Consider the following 22,339-nt stretch of genomic DNA (forward strand, 5'->3'; position numbering starts at 1 on the left):
TGGACTGGAATCTGGAATCACAAGCATATCCTCACGCCCAGGTTATCAATGGAAAGGGTCCTCTCCATTTTCCACTCTCAAGATTCATAACAAGTATTTGAGCTTTATTCTAAGTAAACCTGTGATTCACTAAAATGTTGTTGGATGGGGATTAGGTCGTTCTGAACGCAATTCAAAAAATTAACAGCATATAAGTCTTTTTGTAGTCTTTCTTGGGGGGTATATCCCATCCCTGCACTCCCCCATTTTTGTTTTAACAAGGTGGACTTAAGAGTGTTATGGGCCTGTTCAAAAATCATTTGACCTGTAGGGGAATGTCGAACACCCACAGCGGAAAAAAATGCCATCCATTTCAATGCATAGGCTCATCCATTATCAGTTTTCACAAAGACAGGAACTCTACAAGGGCTGCAAAAGTGGACAAAAAATGACAGTGGATATCTTTTACACATTCACCTGTATAGGCAGAGGCAAAAATACATGTAGATAAGGTATAAATCATAACATGAATGTATTTAACCTACCAAATTTAAGAATATGTGTAACATCAGTTTTCCAGATTTCTCGAGCTTGAAGTCCCCAAGGATTGAGTCCAAGGCCAGACAAAGGTGCGACCTGTTGACAGTCAGCAGAGGCTTGCACAATTTGCTGTGCTTCCTTGTGTGGAAGCTGAAAAATTGTATTCGAAGAGCTGCTGCACTCAGGTGAAAACCCCCCGTGATGGATATTGTCGTGGTTTAGGGCAAATTTGAGAGAAAACCTCCAAAAGGGGGGCCCTCCAGAAAGCAAGCCCATACAGTCCCTCCCTCCAACTGGTTCAGGAAGGATTTCTAGGAGAGAAGTGGAAAGAACCTGTTTATTTAACTGGCACAGCACCCCCCAGCACACAAAATGAACGACATTGGATGACACCACTCTTTCACCACTCTGAAAAAAAGATGACAAATATAGAAAGTCTCTCTTGGGGGTGGTTGCTCTGTTATCAGTCTCTCCTATGCTGGGGGTAGCTGCTGCAGCCACAAGGTGCAAGCTCTCGGTGTTTCCCAGGTTCCAGTCTGGAGCAGGTTTGAGTAGGTCCATAAAAAAAGGGAAAGGAGAAACAGTCCAGGAAAAATTTGGATTGCTTAGCTAAACTAGCTAATGAGCAGAAGCAAAAAGCAAGAGCAAAGCAGGTGCAAAGCAGAAGCAAGAGCAAAGCAAAGTGAAAAGCCAAGAAAAAAGCAAAAACAGCACTATGTACTATCCCATCTGTGTGTCCCACCGAAGCAAGAGCAAAGCAAAGTGAAAAGCCAAGAATAAAAGCAAAAGCAGCACTGTGTACTATCCCGTCTGTGTGTCCCACCGGCCATGGGAGAGCGGCTGATAGCAAAACCAAAACAAAACATTCACTCTTCAGAGCCGGTCTTGAAGGCACAGAACATAATATCCAGCATAAACTGAACACACGAATGGAGATACAAGCATCATAATATCACCCTAGGACAGGCATGCATGACAAAAAACATCTGTAACAACAACAGCCCTAACTAACTGGTCTGCACAGGGATTACCTTCAGAGATGGGGCCAAGAAGACTAGTATGAAAATGTACACATAGGATATAATGCCTTTTCATACACAACTGCACTGCAAAATGCAAATGTAAAAATAAAGAAAAAGGCAAAACATAAGTGGAGTCCGTAACAATGTTGAGTTCATCTTGAAATTTTTCAAAATCTGTTACTGTAGGTGCTAGTTCTACCAATTGTGAAGAACCAGGAGCTACTTCTGTATCTTGTAGCCATTGCCCATTACTTTACCACACCATTATACGCCGCCCAGTCCTTCCAGAGTCATCTGTGAACACCATACGAGCATTGGCAATTGAAACTGGGGAACAATAAGATTTTTCAATAAAATTCAACTGTGATAGGCTGCTCAACAAAGTATGGGAAGGCAAATAAATATTTAATTGATCAGAAGACCCTTGGAGGGTAACCTGAAAAACCAATGAGTGTATCGCAGCCAATCTAAATAATCTTGGGTCATGGGTAAGTGCATAAGAGGGATCAGCATCATCAAGTCACAGCAGGCACTGTCAACCTCTCTGTATTGACAGTGAAATCAGATCTGTGCAGGAAACAATGTTTTTTCCAAATTGATGTGGCAAAAAAATCCACTCTAAAGTAACAAGGCGGTCCTTTGAGCATCATCCCATTGGGCCAAAGCATACAGCTGATAAGAAGCATTGATTGATAAGATAGAAATTGACAGGAATACCATCAACTTTTCTACAAGCCTGTCAAGCAGTTAACATCTGCTGTTAAGTGTAGAACATCTGTGATCTGTTCTAAGGCTCCTGTTGCTCTGGGTGTCAGGGTGTAGGGGGAAGTAAGTTTGGGGTCCCCTTTCTGTAACTGGAAAAGGGGGTTGAATTGTTCAGTGGTGATACCCAATAAAAGGTGTTCCTAATAAATTGCTCCTAAGAGCTTTTGCAAATCATTGTGGGTGGACACTTGAGATATCAATTGCAGCTGCAAAGGTTGAATAGTTTGATTTTAAAATTTCCACCCTAAATATTTCTAAGGAATTTCTTCTAGTAGCTTTTAATTTGCTACTGTCAAACCCTTTCATTCTACAGCCTCAGTAATCAACTGTTTTAGCCTTGCTGCTTCAGCACGAATGTTAGCAGCAATCAAAATATTGTCCATGTAACAATAAAGTAAAATATTAGGTGATTTCAAGTGTACTGGAGCTAGTGCTTGAGCAACAAAAAGTTGGCAAATGATGGAATTATTTTTCATGACCTGAGGTAAAAATTTCCAATGCTATCTTTGCTAGGGCAGCATTAATGGAAGGCACAGAAAATGCAAATGCGGGGGCATTGTGTTCACAAAGTGGTATGGTAAAAAAAAAAAACATCTTTGAGATCAATAACAATGAGAGTCCAGGGTTGTGGCATCACAGGAGATGGTAGCCCTGGTTGTAGGGCTCCCATAGGCATGGTAACATCGTTGATTTTTCTAAGATCGTGCAGCAATCACCATGATCCATTTTTTTTTTCTGTATAACAAAAACGGGAGAGTTCCAAGCACTAGTTGTATGGACAATATGTCCAGCTTGCAGCTACTCTTGCACAAGTTGGTGCAAATGTTGTCACTTCTCCCAAGACAGAGGCCACTGGTTCACCCACACAGTAGGTGTTGTCCAGGTAACAACAGGGACATGCTTCTTGGCAGTATTCCCTATGGTAAATTTGTTCCAAACACAAGACCAAATTGGCTAAGGCAGTCTTGTCCCCACAAAGCAGCAAGCAGTGAGAGTACAGAAGGTTTCACGGTGGCAGTGCAACCTTCAGGGCCCTTGACTGTGGCAAAATTAACACTCTGCTTTGGAATAGAGAGGCCTCCAATCACAGCTAGGCCCTTAGTGGCTTGAATCAAAGGCCAATGACTGGGCCAAGACAAAAAGGCTATAACAGTACACAATTTGTAGCTTCTCATTTTGATGCCAGAGGGCACATTTGAGAGTGGGTCTATGACTGGAAAGCAATTGTGCCCATAGGATTTGTGGCTGCTCAGTGGAGCTAAAACTTCTGTTTCCTCTAACAGCCTATGGAAGACTGCCATGGTGGTCAGCATGGGAATAAACAAGCTGAGCAATTTGTGTGCATTCACAAATTTGACACAGGGGTACAGGTATCCAAACCATTATCTGAATCTTCCCAGTAAAATCCTTATCTATAAGTCCAGGGAGAACAAAAAGCCCTTCTTTGTGATTGATAATCAACAGATCACAAGTGCACTGCACCCCTAGCCCAGTGCTCCCCTGACATCCGAAGGCAAACAGTACATACCATTATCCTGAAGAATAATTGTGATGGTGGAGACCAGGTCCATGCCAGCACCACCTGTTGTTTGGGCTCACAAGGCATTTGCTGCAATGAGTGCAGCAGGGCCTGGTTTACTCTCCATGCATGGTTCCTCCTGGCACTCCGCTGGTGGTTTCCCAAAGGGTCCATAGATGTAGCTGGGAGCAGCTCCTCTCTCTCCTTTAGTAAATTTAGATCAGCATTGTTTTGCATAATGCCACTCCCTCCAGCAATGCAAGTATATGCCTAGTCCTTCAGAACCTCATTTTTTTTCTGGGAGCACTCACACCTCATGTGACCTGGCTTCCTGCAAGAAAAGCAAAGATTCAATCCAGAGTGAACGCTCATTGTAGCGAGAGCCTCAGAAAGCAAAGCCATGACATGGCTGGCAGTGCTGATTCCCTGACAAACCTTAAGCATTTCTGTGACAGTGGGGGCTCACAGGGGCTGTAAAACCTTTTGACAGTCAGGGTTTGCGCTTACCACTGCTAAGTGCTTCAGTAATATTTCTCATGTGGTGGTGCTATTTGCTTTTTAGGGCAGCTTTTAGCTTATCTAGAAGCTTAATAAAAGGTTTGTCAGCTTTCTTTCTTATATTAACAAATGAGGTTGTAGAGAGACCACCATCTGGCACTTTATGAAAAGCTCATAAAACAAGTTCCTTTGAATGCCGAAGTGCTTCCACTGGAAATCAGTCAGTGCATATTGGCCCACCCCCATAAGAGCTTCAGGACCAATAGGTCGCAAAATGTGCCCTTGGGTTTGCTAGAAACTGTCCCTAGCTTGAACAGTGCAAAGCTCTCTCCTCTCTGACATCCAGACAGTGAATAGTATACCCATGTCAGCATAATTGGAACAATTTGTGTAAAGTCTTGTGGTGCCAAATCATACAAGTTCACCATGGTTTCCAAAAGGCTAGTAAAAGGGACATTGATGCCATTATCTACGGCAGTGTGAGGCAGCTCTTTTATGATACTGTAAGGCAAGCCTTCCCATCTAGGTGGTTGGTTGTGCTGATAAATAACCAGAAAAGCATGCAATAAGTCTGCATCCTCCTCTGTTTTCTCTCCACTGCCCATAGATCAGGGGTGAAAATATCAGGCTCCCTTCCAGAATCAAACAGATCAGGGGACCAGGGGCCATCCTCTGATTCTCCTTCCACAGCACCGAGAAACTTATGATCAGAGATTTGTATTTTGTTCAATGCTAGCACAAAAGGAGCAGACATGGAAGGAGCCGGCACAGCTGTCACAGTGGCAAAGGGCATCCTTCTTTCTCTGGTCTATGGGTGCTGCATGTGCCATGAGCGCTTCACACACAGTCCGCCACAGACACAAAAGCTCTGCCAGCGCTTTGTCGCCTCATGTTAACTCAGTCCCAAAAAGTGCCTCCTAAAACATCCTGTGGTAAATAGGTATGATATGTGTTGACAAAATTGAAACAGTAATCAATGTTGATACAGTAATTAATATTTGGAAATAATGAAACAGTTAAAAGGTGTAATGCCAAGAAAAAAAGAGAGAGGAGATGTTCACACCGCCCCCCCCCCCCCCCCCCCCCCCCCCCCCCTTTCTTGCAGATGTTCAAGGCAGGAAAAAGCAAGAGATAACAGTTACTAAAAATTAACAGAAAGAAAGAAAAATCTGGTTGGGTCCCAGGAAAATGCTAGTTATAAGAGATTTATTGCTTTGATGCTTAAATATAATATTATGTTAGTTTTGGCTTACATTGTACTAGCTTGGTGCACATGTGTAACCCGAAGGTGAATTAAAGGACATCGAGGAAGAGGAGAGGCCTTCAACAATGACAATCCCTAAAAGAGTGGTGCAGCATGCGCGGTGAACTTGGTGATGAGGGCGGAGGTAGAAGTGTGATGAATTGAATATGGGAGGAGATGGCATTGACACATGGCATATAAGGGGATATTTTCGCTTGACAGGCTTGTATGTGAGGTGGCAGGGGTCCAAGGATCCTGCAGTCTGTACCCCATGCGATTTTTTTTTTTTTTTTTTTGCTGATGGGCTATTATTGAAACACAATTATTCCTTATTTTTAGCCAAATTATATTATCAATATTTCAAGTGTATCTGATTTTATATATTTTCTAAGCTATTAAATTAAAATTACTGCTACCTCTAATATTGTTTGGGGGTTTTTTTGGATGATGGGATAATTAGGAAAATATAACAGTCCCATGTCTGAGGGTAAAAAACATTGGTACTATCTAAAGTTGAATCACAGTCTTTAGCCCATAACAAGATTAGATTCAACTTTCCTTCTGTGTTTTTTCAAAATCTGTTTCCACACCTCCACAGCTCCTTTTGTTCCCAGGATACACTGCTCCCCATATTTCTTGGCTGCTTACCTTCTCTTCTGCGGAAAGTCGATCAGCGCCACAGGCTTCATTCAGCCACTGGGTTTTGTTTCAGCCCGCCTGGAGTTCAGCCACTCATTGTCACCAGTGCAGCCACTACTTGCCTATCAAGTCCCTGATGCAGGATGCCATTTATAACAACCAGGGCATGGACTCAGACCGGCAGGGATACTGAGACATTAATTGAGAGAAACAAGTTGGTTTTATGCACTTCTTCAAGACACACTATTTCCTAATTGGATGTTTTTCACTAAGCAACCTATCACATGTTGTCACATCAGCAACACACTTTTTTAATGTCCTTATAAGGGGTGATCACGTGTTGTTTAGGTGTTTGGCAGCTTCTGGCAGGCTTCTCTCTGTGGGGTGTTGGCCGCCTGGCATTTCTCTCCCCCAAGGTCATGCAGAGACAAGCGTCTCTGTGCTGCCATGGTGTTCCCCAGGCATGTGTCACAGCCTGTAAGTCAATTGTGTCTTGTCTCTCTCTCCAAACTATAAACTGGGTTTATTTGGATGGTAGCTTTATTTAGAGGACAGGACAAACAAAATGAGAAAGTTGATGAGCAGCTTAATACGGAGTTGGTCTCTCTATCTAAATGTGAGATGCTACTTTTTGTGTGCTAAATTTTCAGTGGGCTCCTCTGCTAGCGCAATTGCTTTCTTTTACACTTGTGAATTATTCATCCTTTCCAAAATTAAAAAATTTGAAATTTAGAAATTGAGACAGAGAGATAAAGATCAACAGTATTTGCTAAATTAGGATGAATCTGTTTTTTGAACCAGGCAAGATCTGACAACACCACAAAACCTTTCCCATATCTGAATGAGCCATAATTTATACTGTTTTCATCATTTCAGCACTTCAGAAATTCAGGTCAGGCTGTAAAAAAGAAGTGATCCCAGTCTGACTAGAATGTCAGAGGTGTGATTTGCTTTAACTGACCATTTTTATAGCTCTTGAGAATTCAATTTTGAGAATCTTTCAATTTCTAAAAAAACAAAGTATTCTCTAAGGCATATATTGGATCATTTCCAAAGCAGTTTTGTCTTGTGAACTGAATGAATTTGGATTCTTTTATTCCATCCCCTATACATTACAGTATAGCCTATAAAGTCATTATCCTATCAATGTATCTCCTGTTCAGGTATTTGCAACTCCAAACCAATTAATCAACTAGCCATTTTGCACATAGATATTTAATAACACTTTGCAAAGGAGTATTTATTTTTTTTTTACCTTGAGATCATAAAATCACAAAAATATGATCTTGTGAGAATCAAATGAATAAATATCTGTTGAGCAAGTAATGTGTTATAGAGGAGTGTTGGTCTAATTGCAGATTTCTCCTTTTATGTCTGGCAAAGAGAGCTAGCTTCTTGATTCCAATTGAACAGATTCTGAACCTAGACTTTCTGTTATTTTCACTGCCTTGAGGAAGCAGTCTTTAAAATAGCTTGAATATCTCATTGTCCTTTAGTCATACTTGGAGCTGCACTAATACGGCCTTGGCCAGGTTTCAGGGTATCCCGGGCTGCCATGAGTCTGGATAGTGCAGTCCTGTTGAGCACGAGTCCTGATAGCACACTCCTGTTCAGCACAGCCTGTCTGAGTTCCCAGGCAGCTCCCAGCTGCAGGCTACCTTAGCAAGCTCAGCTCTTAGCAAAATCAGCTCTTAGTGATAATCAGCTCATTTTGTGATTTCAGCGCTTTTCTTGCTAAGTGCCTTAGGCAGACACAGGGAGAGAGAGGAGAAGCGCTGTGTGAGGTTCCACAGGGGTGTCTTTATTGAATCTTCTGCAGAGGTTCTCAGGGACGGCTATTCTGGCCAACTGGGCAAAAGTAGGGCTTTTTATAGGATACAGGAATTTTAGAAATTGTCCAATAGTAGTGGTCAAAAGGAAAGTGACCTATAGTCTTACAGAGGGATAAGCAAGGGTCCAAAGGTGGGAGAGGGGCTTCTAAGGTCCAGTCATCATGACTTGGCATTTCCTATCTTAGGCTGCTGACTGCCAGAGAGGCCTTGCAGGCCCTGAGCCTGCTACACTGCACTGCAGACACAATGAAAGAAGATGAGTGATAAAAATCCTTCTGTATAGCAAAAAAATATTTAGTGTTAGCATCAAGTCAAAATAGATCACCAATATGACACATCTTATCCCTTCAGATTCTCTGAATAATTCCTTAGAGGACATGAAAATGTCCTTCAACTTACATGTATCTCCTGCATATTCTGTTAATATTTGCTCTGGTAATACTAGCAAAAGGTTTTCTCAGTTTCCTACTTTGATTCCTTGGTAAGTTTGCTTTCAAGATGGCTAGGAGGTCTTCCATGCTTTTGGAATCATCTTTATAGCTTTCAAAAGGGACAGCTTTGGGGGTATAAAATAACCCCTGAGGCTCTGCACTAAACTGAATGTCTTTCCAGCAGGGAAAATTTGCTGTCTGCCCTGAGAAATAGGACCAGGGGAAAGGGACAAACTGATAAGAGAACCTTGGAATGTCTTGGTTTTTAGTTGCTGCCTGAAAAGGTGGATAATTGCTGGTGGCAGAAAAAGTCAGAGAAGATGCTCAATATAGCCTGAGTACTCTGTTAGCAGAAATACCAAACCAACAACAATGATTAAAGGCAAAGTGTGAGGCCATGGTAACTTACTGTTCTCCTGCAGTCTGCTTGCTTATTTAGGATCTGGATTCAGATCTGACACAGTGCTGATTCCAACAGAAAAATAAAGGAACTTCGGTTGCTATAGTTTAAATTAAGGTGCTGTAGTTTAAATTTTTAGTTCAAATTACTAAGCAAAGTAATTTCTGCTTCTGACAAGCTGAAAGGTCATGATTGGCATGAACATATATATATATACATATGTATCTTCTATGTACACATTCAGGCTATCATGATTTTAAGGCCACAATTTTTTTTTGTTCTGAGAGAATCTTTTTAATGTCTAACCACTGCATCTTCCTTTACTCCATAGATAGTTTTCAACCATCTAGATTGAAAAGAAAATCTCCAGCTTCATATTTGAGTCCTGGTCTGACACCCATCACTCTCAGATTAGTAAATACTTCACTTGCATATACAGGTAATGATAATGGCATTTCAAAATCCAGTATCCTTTATATAAGACACTGCCTGTTACTGATGAGTCATTGTATATGACTTATGCCACACATTGACTCACCTTCAATGAGTTGAAAGGAAAGCTGCAGCAACAGCAATTAAAGAAGGTTGTAGACTAGCTAAATAACATTTTTCCCCCCATGTGCTTTCTAAGAATTTTCTTCTCCTTTTTATTTTTAAAATATAAGAAACCTCTGATTTCACTGACTTCCTGAGCATGTATCACTGCTGCAAGTGGGATAACTAAATTGGAATATGACCATTGATTTTGATTGTAAGGTATTATTAGCTCATTAGTCAGTACAATTGACTCTTCTGCATACCAAGAGTTAGTAGCTTTGGGGAATTTAAATTAAACCTTTGGTATTTTAGTGAGATCAGTGGATGACGCAAGTAGTGGGGACAGGGATCTTCTATGAGGAAAATCACACAACATAAATAATTTCTCTAAAACAGCCAAATCAGACAATAGCTGAAATCTGAAAGGTTAAACAGCCTGTAATGAATACAATGTATCCTTTATCAAGTATTATCAGGTAAGTTAGGTAGTTGTAATATGAAGGTGTTATAAGAAATGTATTTTCCAGAGAACTTTAATTTTTAAAATTAATTTTTAAATTTTTAAAATTAAATTTCTCCATAAGTTCAATAGTTACATATTTTTTAAGATGTGATACTAATGCTTTTTACTGTACTTCCAAGGAGTGAAGACTTAAAAATTTACATGCCCAAATGTTTCACATCTGATCCTCATTTACCTTCTCTAGTTCGTATAGTTAGGCTTTTCTTTTCTAGTGTGACATCAGTGTTATAAGGAACACCATAAAAAATTAATTCTAATGCAATTTACATTATGACACTGACACAACTGAAACTCTAAGAGAGCTTTCTCTTTACAGAAAGATATATGTTTAAATCCTCAGATCAGTTATCTATTTATGTGCCTGAACTTAACATAGATAAACAATTGAAAAATTGGTAATGCGAAAACAATGGCACAAACCTGAACAAATAAATGACTGGAGTTCCTGATATAATTGATGGATGAGTAATAGATCAATAAAATTAAAACTATATTGCATCAGAAACCCAAGGCAATCTTACCCCATAATATCAGATAAGAGTTGATTGTAAAAGGAACATATTTTCTGAAATTAAGGCTTTATTTTTCAGAATTTATAATTAATAAATGAGAGGATTTTTTGTTCTGTTTTTTTTTTGGTTTTTTAAATTATATAATTTATTACATTTATTACCTTATTACATAAGGTAAAACATGGGAAAAATATATATAGTATATTAGTATATATAGTATACTGAAGCTCCGTATTTTTCTCTGTATTATGAGATGGCTTATAAAGGTTCTGATTTCATTACCAGCAGCCTATCACTCTTGATCAGCATCAAGCATTTTTTGCAGGTGTAACAAAACTTGCACTGTTTTACAAGTAAGTCCTATTTCTAAAGAATTAGAGTGCAGCAGCATAGTATGTTAGTCATTGGCAAAGAGCATAGTACTGTCATAGAGCTTAACTCAGGAGTGACAAATACTGCAACTGTGTGAGAGTGACTTTGTGACCTGAGTTGTTTAATGTACTACACAATAATGTTCCTTCATTAAAGATTGACCAGACAATAATTTTTGGCACCAAGTCGCTACATTTAAGTTCAACTCTTCATCTTGGAAAATTCAAGCCTGGGAACTACCAGAGTTTCTTATGGGCTTATATTCAAATACTAATATTTTATTCACTTACTCCACTTACCACTAAGATATCTATCTTAGTGGTAAGTGGAGTAAGTGAATAAAATACGCATCACAGTTCACTTCACTAGGCAGTTTCAGTTTAAGTGACTGTGATGCTGGTTGTCTTGGCGATTCAATAACTCATAGTTTAATTATTATGATATTGTCCTAAGGGGACTTTATAATGCTCATATCCCCATTTGTCTGTTTATCCCAGAAATAAGTTTTGCATCTTTAAGATTAGTTCTGAAATTGAGGGGGTGTGGAAGAAGAAGCATGCAGTTTGTTTTTAGAAACTACACTGACTCCTCCATATTCCTGCTCCTAGACTATATTGTCTGTGGAGAGACAGACAGTGGGACAGAACTCTCCTTTACTTTTAGTTAGTTTTTAGCTAAAACTAAAAAAGTTTCCTAGACTGTAGTTTTTCTTTAGACTGGTTTAAACCTGCTCCAGACTAAACACCCAGAAGAGCAGCAGCAGCTCACACCTATGGCCCACCGGGCCGGGCCTGGGCTGTGGCATTTCCAGCACTGGAAGAACTAATAAGAGACTATTGAGCTGAGCTGCAGCCCACAAAGGGGACTTTCTAAGTTTATCATCTTCTTTAGAGTGGCAAGAAGTTTTGTTGTTTAATATTGTTAAATTTTTGTGCTGGTAAATGCTTTACCTGTTAAATAAATTACTGTTTCCACTTTTCTCCAAGGAAATATTTTCCCAAACTGGTTGAGAGAGGAGCTGCTTAAATGTGCTTTCCAGAGGAACCCATTCAGAGGTTCTGTCAAAAATTTGCCCTAAACCAAGACAAATACAATTTTTGGCATCCAACATACAGCTCAAAAAAGTAGAAAAACCTGTACTGATTGCATTGTGGTTGTACTTACTCTGTATTAAGATAAATCACTCAGTAGCCATGTTGCTTGAATTCATAATATATTTCTGGGTGGAAGCCTTCACGTGTTTCTAGGCCTTTTTGAGGTATTAATACCTTTCTAGTCCCTAAGTTTATTTTCTTATCCAAAAATAGTCCCAATAATATCCCTAATATGTAGCTTTTACAGTAGAGGGGCACAGATTGGAGTAACTATTATGCTGGGCTCCATGATAATGATTTATAGGGAGTTTACAAAAGTACTGGAGTCCATTCAAAATATATATAGTCTCTTCATCCTTCCCTGCATCCCAGTTCCAGTAGAATGTTTCTTGGTAATTACATCCTGTTTATTAGTGGAAGAGCAGGGGATGAGGCTTTTCAGCCTTTCCCTTCCTTTTTCTCCTTTGAATCCATTCAGTCACTTTTAAGAATGTTCAGCGTTATAAATGGATAATGAGATGATTGGCTCTCGCAATTATGGGATGAATATCGTGTGTATATCAAGAGAAGGTTTATTGATATATAGTTATGTTATTGTTGTTTAGATGTCCCCTGTTCTCCCCATAGTCCCCTTTTCCCTGCTCTGTACTGTTACTACTGCAGAGACTGGGATATCTAGGACAGGTAGAAAGAAGGCATGAAGCAGTTGAGAATGGAAAAGCTTGGTGCTAGGGGGATGCAGCATGACAACACCTGATCCTCTAATCAAGTTACAAGAAAGTAGTCTCCACCAATAAGCAGCAAAGAAGAGTCCCCTGACAGACTTTGGGAGCGGCCAGGCTTGGCTCATGCAACCTTCCAGGGGTATAAAAGGTGAAGCATGCATCTTGAAAGTGAGTCATGGGGAAGGGGGTCGGGAGGTGGGGGGGAACTCCTTATTTTTCCTTATTTAGTTATTTTTGTTGTATTTTTTGTAAAAGCTTAATAAACCTTTAAAATTTTCCAAAAGTGACTGGTCATTTGTCACACTCAGTTTCCCCTATATATTAAAGAGACCACCTTCTTAGTATTTAATCTGGTAAACTTCCTCTATATGGTCTGAATTGTCCAGAAGAGCTGATGAGACCCTGTCAGACCATACCCAGAGATGGGGCAACGGAGAGGTGTTTTAAAAACTTATATTTCATTTTCAGTCTCATGAGAAGAGTGAGACAATACAGATGTTATAACTCATGCCATCACAACCAGAAGCCAGCTATTTCCTAATTACAATACACTATAAGCATTTCTTGGCCTATCAGCATTTTTGCCACACCATGCTGTAGATACCTTAAACATCATCTAAAACTACCTCTTGTGGGTCCTACTACAATGCATCTTTCATAGTTCTATTTCTTCAAAGTATCTGGTCTTATTTGCAAGGCCATCCTTTTTCTAGCTCCATTTCTGTCTCAACAATATCTGTCCTCTTCTGTGGCATTTCTAAGTCAGCATTTCTTATCTCAAAGTTTGCATACAGGTGCATACTCTATGGGCCTGCTGTCAGGCCCTGAGAACTTTCTACAAATCCATTTCCCACATTCCCCCTAACCCAGGTGTAAAATTCCTCAGTAGCGTAGAAAATGGGAGAAAATAGGTCAAACCCTGAAAGAATCTTCTGATCTCTCAGCCTGGGAATTTTCATGTAGACAAATTCAGAACCCAGACAAGGTAGGGAATTATCTAAAATAGAACTGCCATAGTGACTCTAAGGAGAAGAAGATCATTGCAATAAGCTAAGCCCCAGCATATACTTACCACTGCTAAATACTGTAGGGCTGCAGATAGAGGCAGGGAGGCAGGGAGATAAATCAGCAGCTATTCCAGTCACTCAAGCTGCAGCCAATATCCCAGCTACTCAAGTTGTAGCTAAATCAGTCAGTGAATCTAAGCCTGCAACTAAACCAGACAGTAGGCCTACGTCTGCAACTAAACCAAACAGTGAACCTCAACCAATAGCTGTTGGTCCTACCACAACAAGCAGAAAACACACATTTAAAACCGATGGTCCAGTGGATGGTAGTAATGATCTGGAGGAACGACTCTCAAAGCCAAGAACTCAGACAAAATCAGAGATCACTCTTGAGTCCATTTCTCTGAAGGACCTTTGTAACCTAAAAAAAGATTATACTCAACAACCAAATTAATCTATCATTGGTTAGTTAGTCCATCTTTGAGAGGCTGCAGGAAAGGCTACAATCCTGGATGGTACTGAAGCGAGGCATTTGAGATCCATGTACCATGATCCAGTTATTGACCAAAGAATGATGAGAGGGGTTGACCCTCACAATCTCTGAGCATGGGTCCTGGGAAGTATAGCGCAAAGACACCTGTGCACAGACGATCTCTATATGCAGCAAACCAAATAAAAGACCACAGAACAAGGGATTCAACACTTAAGAGAAACTGCAGTGGCAGAGATCGTCTTCTTAGATTACCTAGACACTGTAAATTAGGACAGATTTAGGACCATGTACATCAGTAACGATACAACTTAAGCCACAAAAGTACACTTCTACTTTAGCAATAATGAAGCGGGATGACAGGGAAGAGACCGTGCTTGATCTGGCGAAGAAGCTCTGAGCATATGTAGATGCTGTGCAGGGCCCAACCCATGCAAGAATCACAGCTTTAGAAACACATACACAGAAATTAGAAGATAAGATAGAGGAGAATCACAAGAAACTCAAGGAAGAGATTAAAGAGGTGTAGGAATGTGCCCTCTGTTGACAGAGTGACCAAATTATCCTTTGTCTCCTTAAAAAGGAAAAAAGCCCAGAAGTTTGTCTCCTCAATTTTGTAAAAAGACACCTCATAGGATCTTGGGGAATTCACCTCAAACCTAAGGATACTCAACTGGAAAGAAACCAGAATGTCCTGCCTAAGTAATTCACCAGAAAAAGAAGAGAACAAAAGAAAAAATCACTTTTGTGGAGTGTTTTTAGCAGGAGCAAGAACCTCTTGCCCCTGGCTTGGGTTTTCTCTGTAAAGAACCTTGTCATTTTACCTTTTATTAAAACGTTTCTGTTTCCAACACTAACTCAGAAGCTATCCTGCTGATTTTATGCCATTTGAGGTAGCTGAATTATCTCGGTTATGATATGTTTCTCTGAGAGCTCATAAGACCTGGCTTGAGGAGAAAACATATCAAAGAGAACCTTCTCCAAATCTCAGTAATACAGATCAAAAGTTCTACTACCAAATGCAAAAGTCCCCCAGATGGGGAGAGAAGGTACACTCCACAAGCTAAACTGTAGTTCTTCCTGCATGATAATAGAGAAAATATGAGGAGGTGGAATAGAAAATATACTACTGCTCTAGCACAATGGGTGCTTGAATTAAAAGGCAACAAGACTCAGAGAAGAAGTTCCACCAAAAAAAAAGAAAAGCAGCTCCAGTAGTCCATAGCTGAACTGCCAAATATGATAATGATGACATGTCTGATGCCTTATAAAGAACCTCCAAGACATATGCCAAAATAAAAAGGATAACCAGGCTTAGAGGAGCCTCTAGCCAGGTAGAGGCTAGGGAAAATGGTGGTTTTTAGGCAGTGTAGATTCGTTTGCCTAGCACATCAGGACCATAAAAATATGAAGCCTTAGTTGACACTGGTGCACAGTGCACATTAATCCCATCAAAACATGTGAGAGCAGAATCTGTTTCTATTGCTGGCATGACAAGAGAATCACAGGATTTTACTTTAGTAGAAGCTGAAGTGGGTCTAATTAGAAATGAGTAGAAAAACTAGCCCAGAGGCTCCATGCATTTTAGGCACAGACTTCCTCCAAAATAGGTATTTCAAAGACCCAAATGGACTCAGGTGGGTGTTTGGGATAGCAGCTGTAGAGACAGAGGATGTCAAACAATTAAACACCTTGCCTAGACTATCAAAGAACCCATCTACAGTAAGATTCCTGAAGGTATAAGAGCAACAAGTACCAATTACCATCTCAACAATGCACTGCCAACAGTAATGAACAACTTAAGATGCCGTGATCCCCCAAAATGATGCATAAACTAAAGAGCCAAAAAGTAGTCAGCAAAATCCACTCACCCTTCAACAGCCCCATTTAGCCTGTGCACAAATCTAAAGGAGAATAGAGAATGACTGTAGACTATCATGCCTTAAATGAAATTACTTCACCATTAAGCTCTACTGTACCAGACGTGTTAAAACTTCAGTACAAGCTAGAGTGCAAAGCAAAAGTAGAATGCCACTATTAGCATTGCAAATGTATTTTGCTCCATTACTTTAGCAGCAGAGTGCAGGCCTCAGTTTGTCTTCATGTAGAAGGTTGTACAGTACACCTAGAACTGGTTGCCGCAGGGATGGAAACACAATCCTACCATCTGTCATAGACTGATCCAAACTGTACTAGAAAAAGGTGAGGCTCCAGAACATCTGCAATACATTGATGATATCATTGTGTGGGGAAACACAGCAGTAGAAGGGTTTAAGAAAAGAAAGAAAATAATCCAGATTCCCCTGAAAGCCTGTTTGGCCATCAAGAAGAACAAAGTTAAAGGACCTGTACAAAAGATCCAGTTCTTGAGAGTAAACTAGCATGACAGACAGCATCAGATTCCTACGAATATCATCAACAAGATCACAGCAATGTGTACACCAACAAACAAAAAAGAAGTGCAAGCTTTCCTCAATGACGCAGACTTTTAGAAAATGCATATTCCTGAGTACAACCAAATTGTGAGTCCTCTTTACCTAGTCACCCACAAGAAGAACACTTTCCAATAAACCTTTACCCAGATAAGCCAGAGATTGCGCATGCAGTAGCCCTTAGCCCAGCCAATAAAAGATCAGATGTAAAAAACATCCTCTACACTGCATCCAGGAGCCATAGTCTGTCCTGGAGCCTTTGGCAGAAGGTGCCTGGTGAAACTCAAAACCAACCACTAAGATTTTAGAATCAAAGCTACACAGAGAGTCTGAAGCCAACTACACTCCAACAGAGAAGAAAAATTTTAGCAGCCTGTGAAAGAGTCCAAGCTACCTCAGAGGTGATCAGCACTAAAACACTATGGAAATACATAAAATCAGAGGGTTTGGGGAAAACTGCAAAAGGCAGGCGTCAGAGATAGCAGAACTTTGATTAGACCTAAGTAGTAGCTATAAAATAAGTCAGCAGAAAAATTATGTAAAAAGTAGAAAAGTAAGGACAAATAGAATAATGGTCTGTGTATTAACACATGTCTAGAATAACTCACTAAGCTGCAGAAAAGTCTGTCTATTAAGACATTAGGAAGTTTTAAGCTTAATAATGGAGCTCTGTGCATTGTGTTTTAGGTACTGTATTCAAAATAAGCAAGCATTGTTTTAACCGAAGGTACGTATGCTTATAGCAATCGGATGGAACTACTGTCAATGTGCTTTTGCTTTGTGTGATTGGTCAAAAAACTTATAAAGTAAGTTGTAACATTAAGTTCTTTGTCTGCTGCCTGGGATGTGGGCTGATGACATCTTCCCATTGTCATAACCATGTAATGAGACTGATGCTGGAAAATAAAACAGCTCAAGGCATGTTCCTAGCAGTCCTGTCCTGATCGTGATTTGTACATAGACCCCGGCTGGCGATAAAATACAACTCCTCTTGGCTCCCCAAATATCAGTACTGAAGTAGATGTTCAAAGCAAAAGCTCCCTCTATACACCATGCCTGATAACCGCATAGAGCAAATAGATTGCCCTCATCACACAGCAAGCCTGTATGAGAAAGTGCAATCGCCCTGGAATTTTAGAGATAATTACAAATTAGCCTACAGGTGAAAACTTTAGTTTCGCTAACAAAAAAACCGATCAATAACACATGCTAAAGAAGTTCCACCCTACAACCAACTGCCAGCAGAAGAAACATTACCGTCTTTTTACTAATGGTTCTTGCTGCATCGTAGAGATGAAACAAAAGTAGAAAGAGGCCATATGCAGCCCCTCAGAACAGGTCACAAAAGCCACCTATTGAAAGCGAAGGGAGATGACCCATCCTTTGATCAGCATCGAACTCCAGTTTATTGATCAACCATGCACCTTTTATAACAGTGTCAATTAAGTTCATACATATTGCAAAACCCGAGCTCATCATAGGTTACAGATTAAACATTAACCCCTCCTTTTGTTTTCAATACCTGTGGTTTGTTATTGAAACCAAGATTTGTGTTCTCACCCTGATATGAATGGTTCTCCAAACCTCCATGTCTGTTCCCAAAACAGCCAAGGACACAATGTTTACCTGTTATGAGAAGACTGCCTGAGAACTTAGCTCTTTACAGAAACAGGCTGTGAGAATTTGCTCCTCACAGCTGCCTTTTACTTTTCCATCAGCTGTATATGATTATGGCATGTCTGAACAAAACTCTATAAGCCATTTCTGAGCAAAATTCTCCAACAGCCACCAAAGGAGAAAGTAGATCAAGCCAACTTACTGAACACAAAGCTGTTCAACTGGACATAGACAAAAGAAAGAAGTGACCAAAGCTCTACCTCTACACTGATTCATGGATGGTGGCCAATGCTTTGTGAGAATAATTAGAAAAGTGGAAAAAGGTTAATTAGTAGTGTAGAAGCAAACAAATTTAGCCTGCTGATAAGTGGAAAGACATCGCTACCAGGGTGGAAGAACTACCTGTAAAAGTCCACCATGTAGATGCCCATGTCTCCAGGAGTAAAGCCAATGAAGAGCACCAAAACAATCAGCAGGTAGATCAGGCTGCAAATATAGAAGTGTCAAAAATAAACTTAGATTAGCAACACAAAAGAGAGTTGTTCCTAGCTACATAGGCTCATGATGCCTCAGGTCATCAGGGTAGAGATGCCACCTATAAGTGGGCATGAGACTGAAGAGTAGATCTAAACTTGGACAGTATTTCTCAAGTTATCCATAACTGCAAAACCTGTGCTGACATCAAACAAGTCAAGCAGGTGAAGCCCCTATAGTGTAATAGTGTCCAAATATAAATATAGAGAAGCCTGACAGATTAATTACATTACACTGCCCCAGACACGCCAAGGCAAGCGCTACATGCTCACAATGATAGAAGCCACCACAAGATAGTTAGATACCTACCCTGTGCTGCATGCTACTGCCCATAATACCAACCTGGGCCTTGAACAGCAGGAGGCATGGTACTCCTGAGAAGACTAAGTCAAACAGGACTCATTTCAAGAACAACCTCATTCACATTTAGACTAAAAAACATTAAATAAGTATACCATATCCCCTACCATGCATCAGCTGCAGGCCAAGTGGAAAGGTACAATGGACTGTTAAAAACACTTTAAAAGCATTAAGTGGGGGATCTTTCAAAAATTAAGAGCAGCATCTAGCAAAAGCCACCAAGTTAATTAAAATGTGATGTTCTACGAACCAAACAGGCCCGGCCCTACCCAGCCTGAGCCCCTGTATACAGCAGACAAAGTCCCAATAGTACATGTCAGAAGTTTGTCAAAGAAGACATGAATAATGAATTCTGCCTCAAGTACAAACAAACCTATTTGTAGGGTTGTCTTTACTCAAGAACTAAGTTGCACATAGTAGATAATACAGAAAGAGAGAACAACAGAATATATACCTCAGGGAGATCTAATTGTTAAGTGAGAACTATGCGTAAATATCACTGTTTGCTAAATGTTACTGCCATTGTCTATATATAGCTATATATTGTATCTATAATGTAAGTGTTTGTAAAGTTAGAATATATATTAATTTTAGTAGTAAACTGATGATATAGGGATAAAGGTACTATTACAGTGAGAGATTCTTAGGGTCTATCCAACCCTGGTTGCCATAGGTATCTGGATAGTGAAGTACAGGTAAGCACCTGTCCAGGTTGTTCAGGCAGGCTCCCAGCCACAGGCAATCTTAGCAAGCAGCTCAGCTCAGCTCAGCTCTTAATTGAGACCAGCTTTTTGGTGAATTCAGCTCTTTAGTGATTTCAGCTCTTCGCTTGCTAAGTGCCTTGGCAGACGCAGGGAGATGAGTTGTATGAGGAGATGAGTTGTATGAAGTCCTACAGAGGTGTCTTTATTGGCAGCTTCTGCAAAGGGTAACATTGACAGCTCTTCTGCTGAACAGCGCAGAAAGGGTATAGGGGTTTTGGGAAGCAGTCCAATAATAAGGATAGAGGTGAATATGACCTATAATCTTACAGAGAGATAATGAGGGTCTGATGGTGGAAGAGGGGCTTGTTTGGTCCAGTCACCATGACTTGGCATTTCTCATCTTGGGCAACTGACTGCCAGGGAGGCTTTGCAGGCCCTGTGGCTGCTACAAGATACTGCAAAAGTAAGATAATGAGTTCTGAATTTTCAGCCAGTGCAATAATATAGGCCCATTGAAAACTTTTTTGGGGAACAAATTCCTTAGAATTTTGAAGTCATCATGCAAAAGATAATTCAAACTAATTTTGGAATTGATGGTCTTAGAGGTTGAAGACAAAAGTGAAAATTTGTTAATTGTAACATCTATATTTAATTCTTTTGCAGAATATATATCCCTCCCAGCAGAAGACTGCTAATTTTTTAAATGTAATGAAAAACCAACAGACAGGAAAAATCAACTCATTTTATTAGTATTTGATAGGACTTTACATTTCTCCATCTGTTTATATCAACCAAGATTTATAACCTCACTTGCTTTTCACTCTTGAGTGAATACATTTAATAACAAAGCTTATATTAAAATGAAGATGAACACTGCATTCACTAAATCTTAGTACAGATCACTGTGAAAAGGAATTATATGTACAAGGTGTGTACATTACAAATTAATTTAATGTATGTCAGTCTGAATTTTTGGGGTAATGATGGGCTATCTTAACTCTTTCTGGAATCATTAGACTATCAAAAGTGTTTTGTGTTCCTAAAACCCCCAAATATCAATCCTGGAAATCAAACAAAGACCAAGACATGAAATCAGATAGCTCAAGTTCACAGAGGTTGTAAGTGATGAATGTGTGAGAGTGATTTTACTGGACAAGAACACCAATTTTAACTGCCTTAGGCTCACATAATTAGGCTTCTAGAAACTAAGTCAATGAAGATGAATTATTTAGCTTATAAAATTATTAAAATTAATCATCTGTATCACTAAAATAAATTATTAATTGTGTAGCAGCAACTGTTTGAAATGGTTTTACTCACACTTGGCTCTCTTGCTTCAAAAAAATCAAATAATTGTTGTAAAAGTATAACCCAGAAATATTAATCAAAATAATTAATCAATATAACCAGTGAAATCAGACCTGTTCTGAGATTATCTATCTAGTCTGTTAATTTACTCTTGAGTTGTACTACCAATGGTAAAATTTGGTCTTAAAAAGCATAATTGGCACTGAAAGGCTTTATTGTTCTTGGATGTAATAGGGAAGTATTAAACGTTATAAAATAGCACTGACAATCACATTTATGAACAAGGAGTTAGATGTATTTTCCTAATTTTATTCCAGGTTACAGCCTCAGAATATGAATATAGAAGCAGAGTGTCCTCTTGAATAGGCTTGAGCTTGATGTTCTTGAATGTATGTAAGAAAGGGAGTAAAGGTAAAAATTAGATTTCAGTATGATACTCAGGCTTGTTTTGCTGCTGGTTTTTGATGGCAGAAGAACAAAATTCAATGTGATTCAGCTCAGTATGAGCTACTGAATGCAGAAAGCATTCCAGAAAGGAAATTTCAGTATTTCTGTAGAGTTACCAAACTGATAAGAAGAATGAAATGCAGAAATTTTCAACTCACATAATGAAAAATGGTTTAAAAAGCACTCCTAAAAGCAATGTCAGAGAGAGTAATTTTGAGGGGTTTTTTGACTGTTGCCTCAACTCCTTGTGGTGACTATGAATATAGTGATGATAACCTATTTAAACCATAAGTACAAATTAGAGCCTAGCAAAAATTATATGGTGATTTGAACAGAAAGATATTACTTCCCTGTAGAAAGAGATTATTGAATGCCTTTGGAATTATTTGCAAAGAAATTATAAATATAATGGGTTTAATTATATTGCATTGTATCATATTATATTGTACCGTATTACATTGTATCATACTGTATTGAATAATATTTATTATATTATATTGCATTATATTTATATTATATTGTATTCTATTATATTTTTAAAAAAGGAAAAACCAGATTAGAACTCCATATCGAAGAACTGAAAGCTGAAAAGTCTAATTGTGATCATAAAATACTTTTTTGTTTTGTTAGACTCCTATAAGTTGGTGAAATATTTGCTCAAATAAGGATGCCAGGACTGCAATCACACTGTGCACCAAAGGAGGATAGTAGGTTTTGCATTAAAAAGCATAGACTCATTAGATTAACAAGTGAGAATGTTTTCCAAAATAGAATATTTACCAGTATGGCATTGTGCCCACATTTTGCAG

This window comes from Ammospiza nelsoni, chromosome Z (assembly GCF_027579445.1).
Source record: "Ammospiza nelsoni isolate bAmmNel1 chromosome Z, bAmmNel1.pri, whole genome shotgun sequence".
Taxonomy (NCBI): domain Eukaryota; kingdom Metazoa; phylum Chordata; class Aves; order Passeriformes; family Passerellidae; genus Ammospiza; species Ammospiza nelsoni.